Source organism: Bombus affinis, chromosome 18, assembly GCF_024516045.1.
Source record: "Bombus affinis isolate iyBomAffi1 chromosome 18, iyBomAffi1.2, whole genome shotgun sequence".
Taxonomy (NCBI): domain Eukaryota; kingdom Metazoa; phylum Arthropoda; class Insecta; order Hymenoptera; family Apidae; genus Bombus; species Bombus affinis.
The window spans coordinates 5,414,078-5,431,184 of record NC_066361.1 but is presented as its reverse complement, the minus strand read 5'-3'; the positions used below and the strand labels follow the sequence as shown (position 1 = coordinate 5,431,184).

At 31.5% G+C, this 17,107-nt stretch overlaps 1 protein-coding gene and 1 non-coding gene across 2 annotated transcripts in view; one reads left to right on the top strand and one right to left on the bottom strand.

Annotated features, from left to right (window-relative positions):
* The window catches only part of LOC126926444 (uncharacterized), a 343,177-nt gene that overhangs the window by 323,480 nt on the left and 2,590 nt on the right, over nucleotides 1-17,107 (bottom strand). The window lies entirely within an intron of this gene.
* On the top strand, nucleotides 10,843-10,945 carry LOC126926747 (U6atac minor spliceosomal RNA). The gene has a single exon (XR_007714841.1). It is a non-coding gene; the product is annotated as a U6atac minor spliceosomal RNA (small nuclear RNA).

The window sequence follows — 17,107 nt, the reverse complement described above, 5'->3', positions numbered from 1 at the left end:
ATACTTAACAATTTTTCCCTGTACATATAATCACCGCTTTAATTTTCAGGTTATAAAGCAAGTTATATTTAATATTATATGCATTATTTAACAATTCATTTTATAAATTTTTATACTCTAAACAATTTTTCAATGACAAGGAGTATATTTGTTACATGTCTGACCAAGATTAGAATAAAGATTAGAATAAAGTTCAATATTCCATATATCAATCGATTCATTGAAAATTGTTTCATGTTAGTGCTGCCGGCCATCTAATAGTGTTCGGGTACTATTTTAAGCCAATCTACATATATAGCATTGATTTTTGTTTTCTATTTAGACAATATTAAGAAATTATCTCTCTCGTAATCTAAGTTTAGATAGAACGAAGTGTAATCCTAACCTAAATTTAACCCTTTGAGTGCTGAATACTCGCGGCCTATGTCGTCCGTACGGACGGCGCGCGTCTAGCGCTGACGATCGCTGTGGACGGAATACTTTTTCGTTAGACTGAACTCTGTTGATTGACTATTCAAAGCGAAAATCGTAATAAGTTATAGTAAGTTTCTTTTGCACGAGATTAAATGATTCAAGAGCGTTATTTTTTAGTTATTTTCAATTATTTATTATAAACATTGAAATTTACAGTTAACTAGAATTTGGGTAATAAACTAGAAAACAATAAACTAGAAAACTAAATTTAGTAAATATAACGCAAGTTAATTATTTAGTTGTGTGTGAAAAATGCAGTGCTTGAGAAAACTAAAAAAACCAGATGTAGAGTTTTCTTACAAGTGGTGACTGCTTCAACAATAACGGGGCACTATTGGCATTTGTTTATTGCCGTAAGGAATGCATTTATATTTATTTCACACAAACGTAATAGTATTACTTCTGCGTAGGTGTTCGGAAAAATTGAAAAACGCATACATGCGTCCTTAGTCCATGCCGGGCACTTACAGAAAACGCATATATATGTCCTTAGTCCACACCGATAGCTTTCGCTAGACACCTATATGCGCTCACAGCACTCAAAGTGTTAATTGGCTTTTTGTACGAATATTTTGGAAAAGAAAGCCGAGCGATGCGACGGTTATGTTTTAAGATAAGGAAAAAGTTCTTCAGAATGTTGACTGCGGAAACATACAAAACTATAAACATGGACAGAAGACTAAAAAGGAAGCACCCAGCAGACCTTATAAAGGACATAACCTAACAAACACGAGGATGGTACCCCGCTGGGGGTAGCCACCAACATGCTAATTTAACTGTTAAAAAATTCCACCAAATGTCCAAATTGGACAAATTGTGAATTTTAATAAATAAAAAAAAAAAAAAAAAGAATGTTGACCTTGACAACAATAGGTGAAATCGCGCCTAGTCCCAATAATTACCAATTGAACTGCCTAGAATTTTTAAATAATTAAAACATTTCACTGATTCTCCATTTTACATATATATCATTATTAAATAACAAAAATGTTAAAATGTAATGTTAAGACTACTTTGTCTAGAATTTTGGAATAATTTAGTTGCTTTTCCATTTTTATCATCAAAATGAAATTTTCCTACTTCTCTATTATCGCTTCTGTAAATATGATTCCATTTTTTAATGTACTTGTACTTATTCAAAATAAACTGATGATGAAATTTAAAAATTACTCGCATGATATAGATAATTAGTCTAATTGGCTTCACAATAAATATTAATCTACATCACTAATGTTTTCACTTATTATTAGTGTTTTCATTACATTTATTCTCTTTATTTCGTTAATCTTATTGCTTACATAAGCAACTCCCAATTAGCTGATACCACTGTAAGCCTTTAAAAACAGCACAACGAATAGTCAAATACATAATCCCACTTTAACGTGATCTTGTTAAATTCGGTTTGATAGACATTCTCTTTTTCTGCCTAGGAAGAATGGCATCCAATTATTATCTTAGAAAAAAATAGATAATAGATTGTTCAAATATTATTTATTAATAAATCCCACATGTCTAATCTTTAATGTGTTAAATTCATACAACTACAAGCTACATCTTTTATGGAATAACTTGATAACATAATTTCTACTACTAGTAAAAATAAAGGAAAAATAAATCAAAAACAGAAATTACAAAAACTAACTTCCGCTATTCAAACTATTTCAAACAAACCTAAGAAACTATTTTACCAGGAAATAAGTGAAACATTTCCTCTGATACATTAGCATCAATCCATGACTCTTTCCCTAGATGTAAATATTATTAACATTTTTTAACTGAAGAAGAACAGATGAAGCAACATTTGAAGTATTTTTAGATTGATATTAAGAAATTTCAGAAGTTTTTCCAGGAAGTTATTATTATCTTATTACAGAACAATATTCAAGCATGTCAAACAAATGCATGAAATTACTTTACAAAGCAATCAACGAAAACATTCTTCTGACACGTGAATCTATGGCTCTTTCCCTGCATAAAGTCAACGCGAGTGACTAATGTAACTAATAATAATGTGATTATTACATTTAGATGAGGTCAGTTGTCGTTTAAGAATCAGTCGTGCCAATTATGCTATCCGCCTCTCTCCACTTAGTCACATAACATTCCAAGCTTCGTTTAATACCGCAACAGTAGGTTGCAGATATAAACATCATACGTACGCCCTTGACATTGCCAGCAGCGACAACTGTGGCACGTTAATGCGACTAGCTGTCAGGATAGGTCGCGCTCACCTTTTGCGTTGTTGCGTAACCGTACACGATGGACGGAGCTAATTGCACAAGGACCTCGAGGCGCTCTTATACCGCGCGTGTCTGCGCAGCGTATTACGTCATACAGTGCACACGGTTACTTCACAACGTTCCTGTAACCTTGAAACGCGATGCCAATGCCGACTGTTAGCCGTTAACAGCGTATTCCGCCGCAAGAGTTCCGTAACAGGTATTAACATGAATAATAGTCGAAGCTGTTCTCCGATATTTACAAAATTTCTTTAAGCTATTACATTTAGATCACGTAACAGAATTAAATGGTTAGTAATTTGTAAAATAATTTTGATAATTATTTACAGAATGCTTAAAATATGTTGTCAAAATCGTCATTCTGAAAAACTTTACCCAATACAATTACTCGGCTCAAATTTCCAAGCTATATGCAAAAATATCATTATCACTATGTATTTTTTTTAATTTTCACTTAAATTATGGCTAATTAGTATATTAGAAAGAAATCGGTATATTAGAATTTATAATTGTTAAATTTATTGATCCATATTATAATTAATATTATGTAACTAGAAATATATCTACCAGTATACCGAAAAATCCAGTTATTTGATTATACAGAACTATATTACTATATTAAAAAAAGTTCTGCAATATAACAAACATAATGTTGTTTACGAGTACCGTACATTTTGTCTGTCTGTTCCTCATGTACATATGTATTAATAATTAGAGTCAATAGATATTTATACATGTATATATATACACACATATGTTCACCATGCGCAACCTACTGATAGTCTTAATTTTGAGCTATACACAAAAGTATTTATGATACATTTACAAAATGGAATGAAATAAAAATTAAGTCACGCTAGCGTTACTGGCCAGCGTGGGCCGAACGTGACTCTATCATCTAACTACATCTATAACGCATTGATTTTTCTTTTTTCAATTATATTAAAGATGATTAACACCAATGAGTTAAGTTTAGGGTGAGCTGTATAAAGATGTAGTCGTTACGAGGCGAATGCCAGAGTGAAATTCTCGCATTACGAGGTTTAAATCATCTTATATGTATATATAGAATATAGGTTTGCATATTAGCTACATCACATGCTCTATGTAATCTCCTGCAACTTTGCTCTTCGGATACCTGGTAATCTCTATTTAACAGACACGCCCCGACATCGTATGTCCTCGTGCAAGATAGCGCGGCTACACAAAGCGAGTGCAAAATATTAAAATGTTCTTTACCCTTTTGAAAAGCACAATGAACATGCATATAAAGGATGTTATACAGATGATAAGTTCAAACGGTCTAGTAATAATAATGTATAAATGAGAAAAATGTATGTTTTAAATTTTATGACTATAATTGTGGCAGCACTCGACCATGGAACTTCCCAATGGCTTCGCGACACAAAGCGCTATATCTACAAAACGTAAGGCCGACATGCCTAATGTTCCATCGATATCTCTACGGTTCTTTCGCCGAATATTCGGAAGAATGCATACACGGCAACCGTCGCGGACACCTAATAAACGCGTGCGTAGTGGGGATATGGAGGGGCAACGAAGAAAAGAATCCGTTTGGTTTCGAACGAAAGATTCATTCTGCCCCGAGCTGCAAAGTGCGAAAGGTTTAGCGTCATAGCGAAGCACAATTCGAGATACGTGATTATTAACTCTTGATTGTTAATCGTTAATTGTTGATCGTAAATTGTTCACTGTTGATTGTTAACAGTTTAATAAATCCTTTTTGTTGAACATCAAGAGTATTTCTTGTGGACACCTTACCAACTACCACCTCATGATCTATGTGATCGTATTACATTACACATATATGGGTGAAATATCTATTTTATTAAAATATCGAATATTTTTAATTATAAATTTGCCTTTTTTATGTATATTTTTATATTTTATATCTCCATTACTTTTAATGATATGCAAAAATGCCAAGAGAATAAATCTTCAATTCAAGAAATGTTATAATAAATAAACAATATTCTCAAAGTCATATCCTTCGAGATTACAATCCCATCAGTGTTCTCTTTTAACGGGACTATACATTTCCATCATTGAAACCGAAACCAATCCAATGACCTATAACGTGGCTCTGAATACGAAAAATTAAAAAATGTTTGCTAATAGATGCGAGTAATAAACAACTACAATACAGAGATTACCAAAGGAAAGTTCATCGTAACAAATGTTCAAAATTATTTCCGTTAACTTCTAACCACTTGTTAATTTGATCGCCAGATAAGCATCGCCCATTCGCGAGAACTTTTGCCGTTACAGAAGCACAAGCTCGTGTCTTCACATGTTTCGAACTTTGTCGAAAAAGCCTTCTCTTTAATAAACCTCATAAAAGGGATTCAGGCATTGCAATACGAGAGTTAAATTAATTTCCATTTTGTTAAACTTGCTTGTGTATTTACACAATTCTGTGAGGTGTCTCATCGTATCTCAATTGCTTTCCTTGTTCTTTGTTCTTACGTTCGACGTATTCACAGTAGAACGATCGAAAATCGAGTAGAAGTAATATTAATTTGTAGAAAGTGATCGTTAATAAATTTTGAAGTACGACATAGAAAAAAATATTTAATATCATATTTGTAAGAATATTAACAATTTCATTGTAAATCCCCAATAACTCCTCGCGAAAAAAAAATTGAATGCAATCTTAAATTAAGAAAAAATTACATGGTAATTACATTTTAGATAAGCATAATCCAAGATAAGGTTATTTAAAAACTTCTTATTTGCTAGGAAGTTTCAGAAGTTCGTAAAAACATGAAATCGTCGGACGAAAGCGCGAGGCTTTCTCAACAATCGTCTTTCTTTTATTGTCCTTCGAAGTCCTTCGACGGCAACCAAACCGCTCTGTGTTGTCGCCTAAAATTATACTTCTAGCTCATCGATGGTGAGTGACATTTCATTGTAGCAGTAAGCGTATATGTTACACTGTTGCCATTCTCATATATTTTCGCGAGCGTAGGTTTCGAGTTAAGTGCATAATTCTGTATCGTGACGATTCGTTCGTCTGAGAAGAATATTCCTGACAAGAATGTACTAACCTGAGCTAATTTCTCTGTCATTCAACTGCAACAATTTATTCTCCGGATAAAATCATTTTTTGTTATTTCTTGTAAAAGAATATGATATGGATATATCCTATTACTAAGTAAAATAAAAACCTTGAAATTGAAGATTTACTGACGCCATTATCTCTATTTATTTCTCTAGTAGATAAGCGTATATGTACAGTAATTGCTGCCAAACCTTAATAGCATTATTAATGTTATTTATCACCGGACGTGTTCTTTTTTATTTTGGTAGTTTGCAAGAGCCGTGTTGCCAAAGATATTTCTCCATACGCTTAAATGCCATGTGTGATTTCGCTGATTTCTCCAAGTGTGTCTAGATATTTTTTTTTAGGTATAGTTGACATTCGCCTAGTGCTAACGTTACATATATCCAACTTTACTCGAAACTCGTTCAAATGAATCTGCGCAATACCGAAAATTGACTAACCACTGATTATTATCCTGAGGTTGCCATAATTTAGCATCGATAACGTTCATTTATACCGAATGTAAACATGGTTATGTTATGTTCCTTTCGTTAATAACCGCTTTGATACGACGCTTAATAGCAATACGCAATACTGGATTAATACATTTCTGAATTTTGTACATTCACCGTTACGTAAAGGTCATATTATAAGGTCATGTATAAGGTTTCAATTTCAGCTATTACGCGATGATAATAGAAATATGTAATCCCATTAAGGAAAACATTGATGAGATTAGAGTTCCAAAAAACATAACCTCGAGAACTAAACAGTTTAACACTTTGGCATTTTTGCATATCATTAAAAGTAACGAAGACGTTGCTTTGTAACAGAGTTAACCACATATCCATATTATAACATGATAATTGTAATTACCAATTAATACTGAATTTCCGTATTAAAAAAAAAAATAAAAGCGAAAAATGAAAAGCTGTATTATATGTAATTGAAACATTTAGCAAACCTTTTGTTAAACAACTGATGAATAAATTACTTTTTACTGATGAACATCGCTGTCCCACAACAAATGAACTAATGAACAGCAATAGAATAACGTATTAATCTTGCAAATCGTTTGATAAGAAGATTGTGATTTATTAAAGCGTATTAAAATCTCCAGAGGCAGCATCAGTAATCTACCAATGAATAAGCATTGGTGGATAGCTGCATACTCATGAGAAGCTCCATATACATGAAACAATCACATATGCATTTTGAATACATATTCAACTACATCACAGACTACAAAAATATGGAATATTTGAAAAATCTAGATAAATGGAATGCTTTCAATTTTAAATTTAAGTAGAATAATATGCATCAACTCTTAAAAAAAAGTTAAAATGATATTTTTGATCATGTGTAAGTTTTTACATATTTCTATTCATAAAGACAACATTTGTTGCAATTTATATAAGATAAATATAATCGCAAAAGTGTGTCTTAGGACATTAGCAAGAAGATTAGTATTTCTTTTCTTCTAAAAACAATTGTATGTATTACTTTAACGTACAGATATTTATTGTTGAGATTGACTGATAGAAGAACGAGTGAATGAACTTGTAATAGAAAAATATATTGAAATAAGCACAGGTATAAGTATAAATATAAATACAGCTATAATATATGCTGATCCAGATGCTCACTCTTACAGTGTTACAATACAATAGGCAGAAAAGCAATAGGGAACACGTTCTTATATTTATAGCAAAGAACATTACCAAAAAGTTAACTTTGTAGCTCTAGTTGAAGGCTACAAGAAACACCAATAGAAATCTACTTATAGCTCTTTTGTTTCTAGATCTCGTGATCCAAAACAAAATTTATATTCAAGGGCACAATAATATGGACCTCTCCTTATTTTGAATTTTTTGTTTCATTAAATTTTATTCTCCTCGTAACAGCAGTCTGCAGGTCATGGATATACAAAAGAAAAGGTGCAGAGTTTTTCTTAAAGCAATTACTTCAACATTTACAATAATCGAATATTTGTAATAATGTGTATACGTTTTAGAGTATTTAGATGAAATATTTATTTTTCTTCCTTATATCTGTATCAGAAGATATGCAACGTAATGTCTGCATTCTTGCAAGCTGATAAGCACAATAGGTACTTTCTACACTTCTATATAGAAGTGTATATAAATGTTAGAAATATATATCTGTTATGCTCGGATATATTGTGAATACGGGCATCGATTAAACTCTTACCTTTCTTCTTTTTACTATGAGTCACAAAAGATGGAGGAAGAGTATTATTCCGTACCAAGTACCAACGATATTCAACTTTGTGATAAATCGCGTGAATGAAAGGCATTCACTGTGTCCTTTGCCGTTCATCATTCTGATGTGAGCGGTTTCAGGACAAAGAAGCAACAAGCTAGAGGAAGACAGAATTTAGATGGTCAAAGAGAACTGTAAGTAATTTTCATAATAGCCAGAGACTTCAACCAGGAAAGGTAACGTTTGTTTACCAACAGAGTTCATTTGTAACAGGCTGTTAAAAATTGCTATATCTACACCGATTCTACACCGAACGATTCTTCGTCTGACCGATCTGTTTAAAAAAGGTGCTGTTAAAATCTTCATCTCGAATTTGAATTTCAAGATCAATTTTTTTTTTATCGCATTCTCTTATACTCGTCGCGAGGAAATGATTGGTAAATGATCTTAAAGTTCCATTGGCTGCTACATTGACGTAATTTACAATATGTTTACTATTGAGATATGTATAATTTTTGTGCTGGGCTAGGTCGAATGCGTAGTGGAGATGTTTGTATGTGGATATCAGTGTGTGGAGGTATGTGTGTGCGCGGCGACTGAGAAACAGACGAATGTAAACAGATCGGTCAGTTAACAGTCTACGAAAAGGTCGGGTATGGAAGAAAGTGCTGAGATGCGTGCAAGCGTGTATCGATGAATATCCTAGAAATCGTTTATAAAATAAATATGTGTCTACGTTAATAGTAATACCCAGTGTAAATTTAATGTTTCCATAACAATATTTCGGCCATCAAGATCCACAATCCTCAACATTTAACAAAAAATTGTATTCCTCAGCACATGAGATCATCTACTCTAAATAGAATGACGCGCCTATTTCATAATTTTCAACTTGCAAAATTACTTATTGCATGGAAGAACTTTTTAAAAAAGAGAATGTCCTCAAAAAGGACACGATTTGGCGTTATTAGTATCATTGCATCTGGATATGTAGAGAATACATAAACGTCAACCACATTCTTTTTAAGTGTAATACAATCACATTTGTGTGTTAGTCAATGCATTTTATAATTTCATCCGAGTGCTTAATAGCAGTTTACGTCAAAGACCATTGGTCCATATATTAGGAAATATTTTAATGTATGATAAACACAGAGTGGAGCATTTAAATGGACATACTTAATAATTATATTAATAAGGGAAATGATTTCAGAGAAGAAAGTTATCTGAAGGGGCACATGCAATGGTGGATAACTTGTTTTTCATGAAAGTCATGTCTTTATGAGATTTCAAGCTCATTAATATTTTTTTTAATGGAACTACATATTTTTTAATACATTAATCGATTATTTATGTTGAAATGCTATGTATTAGTTTAATGGATATTTTAGCTTTAATTTTATCAAATTAAAATGCATGAAAGAAACACAATGTAAAAAGGGAATACCACTTTGCGCCTTTCCTTGTCCTTCATATATTACATTTGACAAAATCGAATTTAATATGACCGCTGAACTAATGATTCTTTTACATAAATAGGTTAATACTTTCTATAAAAATTATCGTGATGGATCAATTGGTGTGTTAAACAATATATGGTTTCATTAAAAGAACGATGATGATCTTGAAATCTTTTTAAAGACTAACTTTCAGAAAAAATATCGCTTAGCATTGTATGTGTCCCTCTAAAAGGTATAATTTTCATCTCTAAAAATTTTCCATACGGAAAATTAATAACGGAGATATATATTTAGGTGTTTCTATTTAAATGCTTCAGAGTAATCAAAGTATTAAATTTAGGAGATATTTTAATATATTATCACAATATTATACAATATTATTGTGCTTTTGAAACGAAAATAACGAATGTCTCCTGATTTAGTTTTTTGGCATGATCAACTTAATACTTCCCTATATGGAATAACGAGATAATAAATTGCGCCCTATACGACCGCCATTTAACTCTTGCTTGAAAGACTTTTTCGTACAGTAACTCATTTTGTAATAGTTGAATTTGTTTTAGGTGATCTGTTTCATGTGCTAAGAAATAATTTCCTGTTTCTTCATTAATATGATACCGTTTACTCTTTCTTCGTTCTTTCTCTCTGACTGCAGAATGTAAACATATTGTAAATAATGTCAATGTAAACGCAAACAGAAGATTAAGGTCATTTTCTAGTGGAACGGCTCATTTCGAGCAAATGAGCCGTACATATCAATATTTTTCTAATTTATTTATAATTCCATGTAAATATCTCAGGAGTACATAAAAAATTAAACAAACTCTAGATTTTAATAATTGTTGATGCTATATTGTAGATCTATAATTCTTTTCTCCTACAGAAACTGAGATCGACTAACTTACGATACTTGATGGACTATCAGATGATGATTTTCTGGCGGGGCAGCCAGCTACGCTCATTTGGAGTCTTCATTGGAAACGATGCATCGCGAGTTCGAATCCCTCTCGCCCGGAATATGCGGAAAACCCAAAAAACATCTTACTCTCTTAAAAGTAATATACAACAGGCAAGAACGACACCCAACACCACCCCACCACCGCCACCACCGTCACCATACTCGACTGTTGTTAATATACAACAGGCAAGAAAAAAGTTCTTACTTGACTGTTGTATGATACCTTTACTACGAGTGGGTGAATAGTGTAACATCCGGGGCCGATGAATTTAACTCGCACTGGTTTACCGTCCCGCCCGTGGAGGTTTTAGCCGGTAAGAATCCGGCACTACCTTCTACCGCCCTGTGTCCCTCGGCCCACAGGGCAGTAAGGTGTCTATGAAGATTTCCTCCACGTTAAAAAAAAAAAAAAGAAAAATTTTTTTGTAGTATGATAGGAGAGACGTTTAGCACTCCCCTAGACAAGGATGGAACACATGTATAAGGTAAGGCACTGTCGCCTTTCAGCGGCACTTACCAGATTTAAGGAGCGGTGAGAGAGAGAGAGAGAAAAACTCTTACCATTGTAGGGTAACGCGACGAAGAGCGGTCAGGCGGCCCAGGGCCATTCCACCGTTGCCCCCCTCGGGTCGCGACTAGCAGGGAGGGCACTAGGGGCGACCATTGCCCCTAGCGTCAGATTAATCAGTTAGGAAACTTATAGGATCGGCTCATTATCAAGAGGACGCAGGGAGTACAACGGTAGTAATTCGTAAGAGGTCCCGGGCACTCCTGTCACACGCGTAAACAGGCCATCGTGGAGTTTTAGTCGGTAAGAGTCCGACACTGCTCTGCTGCTACCGCAGCGACGGAGTGTTCATGAGTATTTCTCCACGTACAAAAAGAAAGATTATCATTTTCTACTTATTATGTTGCAAAGCTATCGTAACCCTCAACTAATTTATAATTTCATATATTTGATTTATAAATCTTATAAATGTATATGCAATACATTTATGATACTCGAATAATGTCTCTCATATAAATATCACAATATTTTAATGTATAAAACTGTATAAAATGGATGTTGAAATAAATGAAAAATAATAAAATAAAATTGCGGGACTCGTCAGATTATGGGTGTTTCTCGAGGTATATATACCTTTTTTCTGATTATCGTTATTATACAAATATCTGTACATTTACACATATACTATATATGCCACTATATTACTTATGATAATTGTACTACAATAGCTCATTTAGATACAAAAAAGTTAAACAGAAAAATGGTATTTCTCGAGAAACGTTCTTTTCTCATTTGATATATTGCAAGTTACAAAGAAATACATTTTTAGAGAAATTTTAACTTCCAAGAAAAGTCAACACAGAATTTTTATTATTTTTCATCTGATTACTTTTGGATAAATTTGTATTTCTTTAAGGCTTTTGTACTTTGAATAAATGCAAGGAATTCAATGCTGCAAAATTACAAAATAACATTGAAAATTAAATTTTGATACAAGAATATAAGTTTGTAAATATTGTTTCCACTATTGATATAATTTGACATTGAATTAAGCTACAAATATAACCTTTTCCTCATATTTACTTTTGTTTCTTAAATTGAATTTAATTGAATTAAATTAAATTTACTTTTGTTTCTTAAATTTTGAGAAACTCTTATATCTATTTAAATATGCGTTTAATAAGATATTGCATAAATGTAGTTACTTTCAATATTGCAATGTGACGAAGAAACCCGCTATTCAAAATCATTTTTATTATAAATAAAAAAATCGCTGTTTTCGAAATTATTTCATTCTATATGAAAAACGTAATTTGTTTAGTATTTTAGTAGCTTGCCATAAACATGACAATTGTATGAACGAAAACTTGGTACGTCAGTATTTCAAATAAGTCCTTAATTACAAGATTGCAAAATATCTACATATTTATTTATGCATAGGAGAATGTTGTTGAAGAAAGAACAGGAATCACTAAACGAAACAAGTTGTACAAGGTCGAAAGAAATCGATAGTCATTCTTTGGAAGATATGCTTACAGAATTCCTAAAACTCAAGGAAAGCTGCTTTTAACGATTCTTAGAATAATCTACCATAAGGAAAAGAATACAACAAACCGTCCACAATACGACTCTCAAATATATACGAATTTATCGCATTTTGTTGCGTCATTTTTCCAAACTTTCATTCTATTCGGTTTTTCTATACATTTAATATTTATTTTAGTATAATTTATGTATTTAATTTGTGTATAACTACTTATACATAATTTATGTAAAACTAATTAAAACTATTAATTTATGTAAAACTAATATTGATTATATTCAATGATCGAGTGTGAACTATGATGTGTGTATAAATCATACGCATATTTAATATTTATATTACATAAATACCTAATTTTTATGGAATGTTTATAAAAATTTTAAAAAATTTCTATCATATGTTAATTAGATATAACTTTTTAAAATAAGAATTTAAATTAAATATATATTTTTGATTGAACGTAACAAATGAAATGAACTAACTGACGATACTGACGATACTGCAGAATAAAAATATGATATATCTTCTAACTGGTCCATCTACCATTCAGGCACATTTGTTCATTTTAATCTTAATATACAATATGCATATGCGTTGCCAGAAATATTAGGTTACCTATTTGTTACATTTATTGTGAAAACTCTAATAAATGTCTATTAAATGTATAATACGAATAAAATAACAACTAAACCTAACCCCACCTAACATTAGGTGGTAATGGCGGTAAAATTCGCAATCACTTAGTTGCCAACCCAATAAAATAACTAGAAAATAAGGACAGTAAAAAGCATTCAATTTCTACTAAAACGTCTTAACACTACTTGTTACCGATAAAGTAGTGTATATTCTTTAACGACATTTTACTAGAATTCACCACAATTCATCTCAATACTTCGCGGAAGTACTAAGATCAAATTATAATCTACAATACATACTTATCGACCTAAAACAAAATTGTGTTAACAATAAAAAAGTATTTATATTAAATATTAGCAACTATCTTAATAGTTATGTTTGGCTGAGTATGTGCTATAATTGAAAACGCTAAGAAATTTTTCACATGAAATTTGTTTGACTTGATAGAAGAAATTTAATGGAACATTTAATAATTATTATAAATCTACATATTCTATTAAAATTCGTCTATAAAATCAAATAACTCTCCTGTGAAAAATTTGTGTCCGTAGATTTAGCGAGAGAAGTAATAAAGTATGTATTTAAATGGAACATATATATTTGTATATTTTCAACAAGCTAATACGTCTAATGTATTTGAACCGCACATTATGGAGGTAATATATTACAAATTACAAAGATGTGCCTTAATGCGAAACAAAAATGTTAAACAGCAGCTTAGTCACGATTTGATAGTTTAATAGTTGTCATTCAGATAACTACCTGAAACTAGTATTCATTATACCTCTATTGTACCCTAACAGTAGTTCAACATCGTACAAAGCAACGTTATTTGGAACATTCATTTTCTTGTAGTACCTACTTATTTTCCTTTCCTCTTTGCTGCATTACCTGCCCTACCAGTATTTATGACCTATCTTCTTTTATTTTGCTGTTAACCTTGTCCTACCTATAGTCTCTTTCAGTGATGTTTTTAGATTTGCCCATTCTTGTACTAAATACTTCTTTCTCCTGTTTCAATATTTTGACGTTTGTTGAAATTTTATACCAGTTTATGATTTCTAAGTTCCATTATACTTTCTCTTCTTCTATCTTTCTGCCTTCTAATCTTATCATTATGATTAATGGTTAGTAATAAAACCTAAATAAAACTCTAATTCTGTCAGTTGTGACCTGTTGTGACTGTCGCCACTTCGTCGAACACTGATGCTCCCCTCTTCGCCGCCATATCAGTTTCCTTCTTCTCCTATTCTTGCTTTAAAATCTCCCCCCAGTATCAACAATTCCTTCTGCGTTACTTTTTTGTCATCCTTCCAATCTCTCTATTGCTATACATTATCCAGATAATCCATATTTCTTCCTGCTGGTCTATTTCATTATTCTAACCTAACCCTTCCTAACCTATCATAGCTCCACTGCTTGCAGTTCCCTTCCTTTTCTCCCTTTTTACATAATAAACCGGATAAGTTAGCGTCCGATATGAGGTGTATGTTAAACGTGTTGGTTTGTTTAATAAAGAGACGAGTGATGAATTCGTAATTGTCCGTTATATTAAAATTAATATATGTACAAGTACAGAGATAATGTATGTCGGTTGTAATCGTCGCTCGCTCGAAATTTGTGTATCGATGACCGCTATTCAACGGTATATGACTCGCCTTAATGGTTGTCCTAGAGAACAATCTAAAAAAAATTCGTCTATTTGTATCGACTGATGTTATTATAGGAAGTTCAAATGTAACTCCGGTTGAAGATTACAAATAACGACGGTAATGTTTTGTCGGGAGTTCGTTTACCTTTAAACTGAAACATTTCAGTTTAAATACATAAAAAGCAAAATAAAATTAATTATATTATTCTTTTAGTTATCGTCAAGTCATTATATCATTGCGGAAAAAAATATAACATGAAGTAGGAATTTGAAAATAAATTTGTAGAACCAGTCAAATCGACTGGTGTGGCAGTCCTAGTGTTAATTGTTTCCTCCGCTCCTCTACCTGCCCCCTCCCTCTCTTTTCCCTCACTCCCTTCCATTTTCTGTAATATTTCTTCCATTTTTCTGCACGACTCCGCCCCTTCTTTCCCCATTTATTCAATATGGATCTTATCCTTTGGGTCAAATTACTTATTTCGTTCTTTACCTCCTTTGTAACTTTTCTCTTCCTTGTATGATCTCTGTCCTAAAACTTCCCATTCTGTTTACTGTTATCTACACTGTTCCCCCTTTCGCCCCTTCTTCTCTCTGAGACAATTTCTTTAATATCCTTCTTTCTCGCTCCTCTGTTTTCTGGAAGTCTTCCTCTACGTCTCCTTCAGTTACGGCTTTCCGTATTTCAATCAGTTTTCTATCTTAACTCTTTAGAAGTTAACTCTTTTTATCTTTGCTCGCCTCTAAGGAAGGTCTGTCCTTTTCCTTCTTCTCAAATTTTGCTCTATTTCCGATATTGTCTTCTGTTATTCATTCATTATTTTACTGATTTTACACCTCATATTGTTAACGTCTGTCCCTGTATTTCTTTACCTTTAGCTCATCTACTTTTTACATTTAACCTTGACTCCTGACTCTTTATGTAAATGTAATCTTACTTTTCTATTTTACTTCACTTTACTTATCTATTATTTGATTATCAATAGACTCAAGGTCTCAGTACTTTTAAATATTATCTGCTAGTATTTACTGTAATTCTTTAATTTTTAATATTTGATAATAGTGTTATTACTATAACTATAATATCTATTATTTGATTATCAATAGACTCAAGGTCTCAGTACTTTTAAATATTATCTGCTAGTATTTACTGTAATTCTTTAATTTTTAATACTTGATAATAGTGTTATTACTATAACTATAATATCTATTATTTAATTATCAATAGACTTAAGGTCTCAATACTTTTAAATATTATCTGCTAGAATTTACTGTAATTCTTTAATTTTTAATATTTGATAATAGTGTTATTACTACAACAAACACTTACAAATCAGAAATAAAATACCATATGATACAATGCTAAGAAAATAATTCAAAATAAATAATTTTCTACAAAAAATAATTTAGATACCTTTTATTTAGAAATATTGCAATAATATCGAATGTGAAATCAACTTCTGAAAAGAATCTCATAATCAGAATTTCACCCTAAATGTCCTTGGTAATAGGATAAATCATAATTATAATTCTGCTTGTTAGATAATCTCTAATCTCATGACCTAAATCTCAAAACTTAATATCATGTAAAGATATTTAAATAGACTGAATAAATCATAATACAGTAGAATCTCGTTTACCCAATAGGTCTTTTTGATAATAAGTTAAATAACAAGTTCGTCGTAGGAAAATAAAATTATTTGCTAGGTTATAAATTACGCGTTTTAATTTTAATTTTTAATAATGTAATCATATAAGCTTGTTTTCTAATAATTATTGTTTGTGTAAATTATAACACTATGCCAAAACTAGTACTTTCATATTTAATTTTACAAATATTAATTAAACTTATTAAAATGTTTATGTCTTTAAATTATTACGATATTTTTAATGAATGCAATATTTTGAAACAGAAAGCAGAGTTTCAATCATAAACGAAATATAAAATTTTTAATATTTTGTACATAAATTAGTAGTAGCGAATCTCTAGTGTTTTAAGACGATTTATCTCTAATATAACGAGTACTTTGTTTCAATGTGATCCTCTTTAGAATTAGTATGCGCTGAAAATAATATAATACTGCGATGTAGTAGTGTGATATTGCATGCTTATTTGATCTTTTTCCTTATATTTAATCCTCATGCATTATATTTTATATCAGAGTTCATAAATAAATAGATAAATTTATTTTCTTATTCGTTCTACAAAATATGAAGAACAAATGTATTCTAACCTAAACAAAAGATTAACACAAGCTACTGATATAAATTACTAGATTCGTAAGCGACTTTAGAACGACCACGAGATACAAAGCTATCGTCCAGTATTACATCTTAACCAAACTTCGATAAT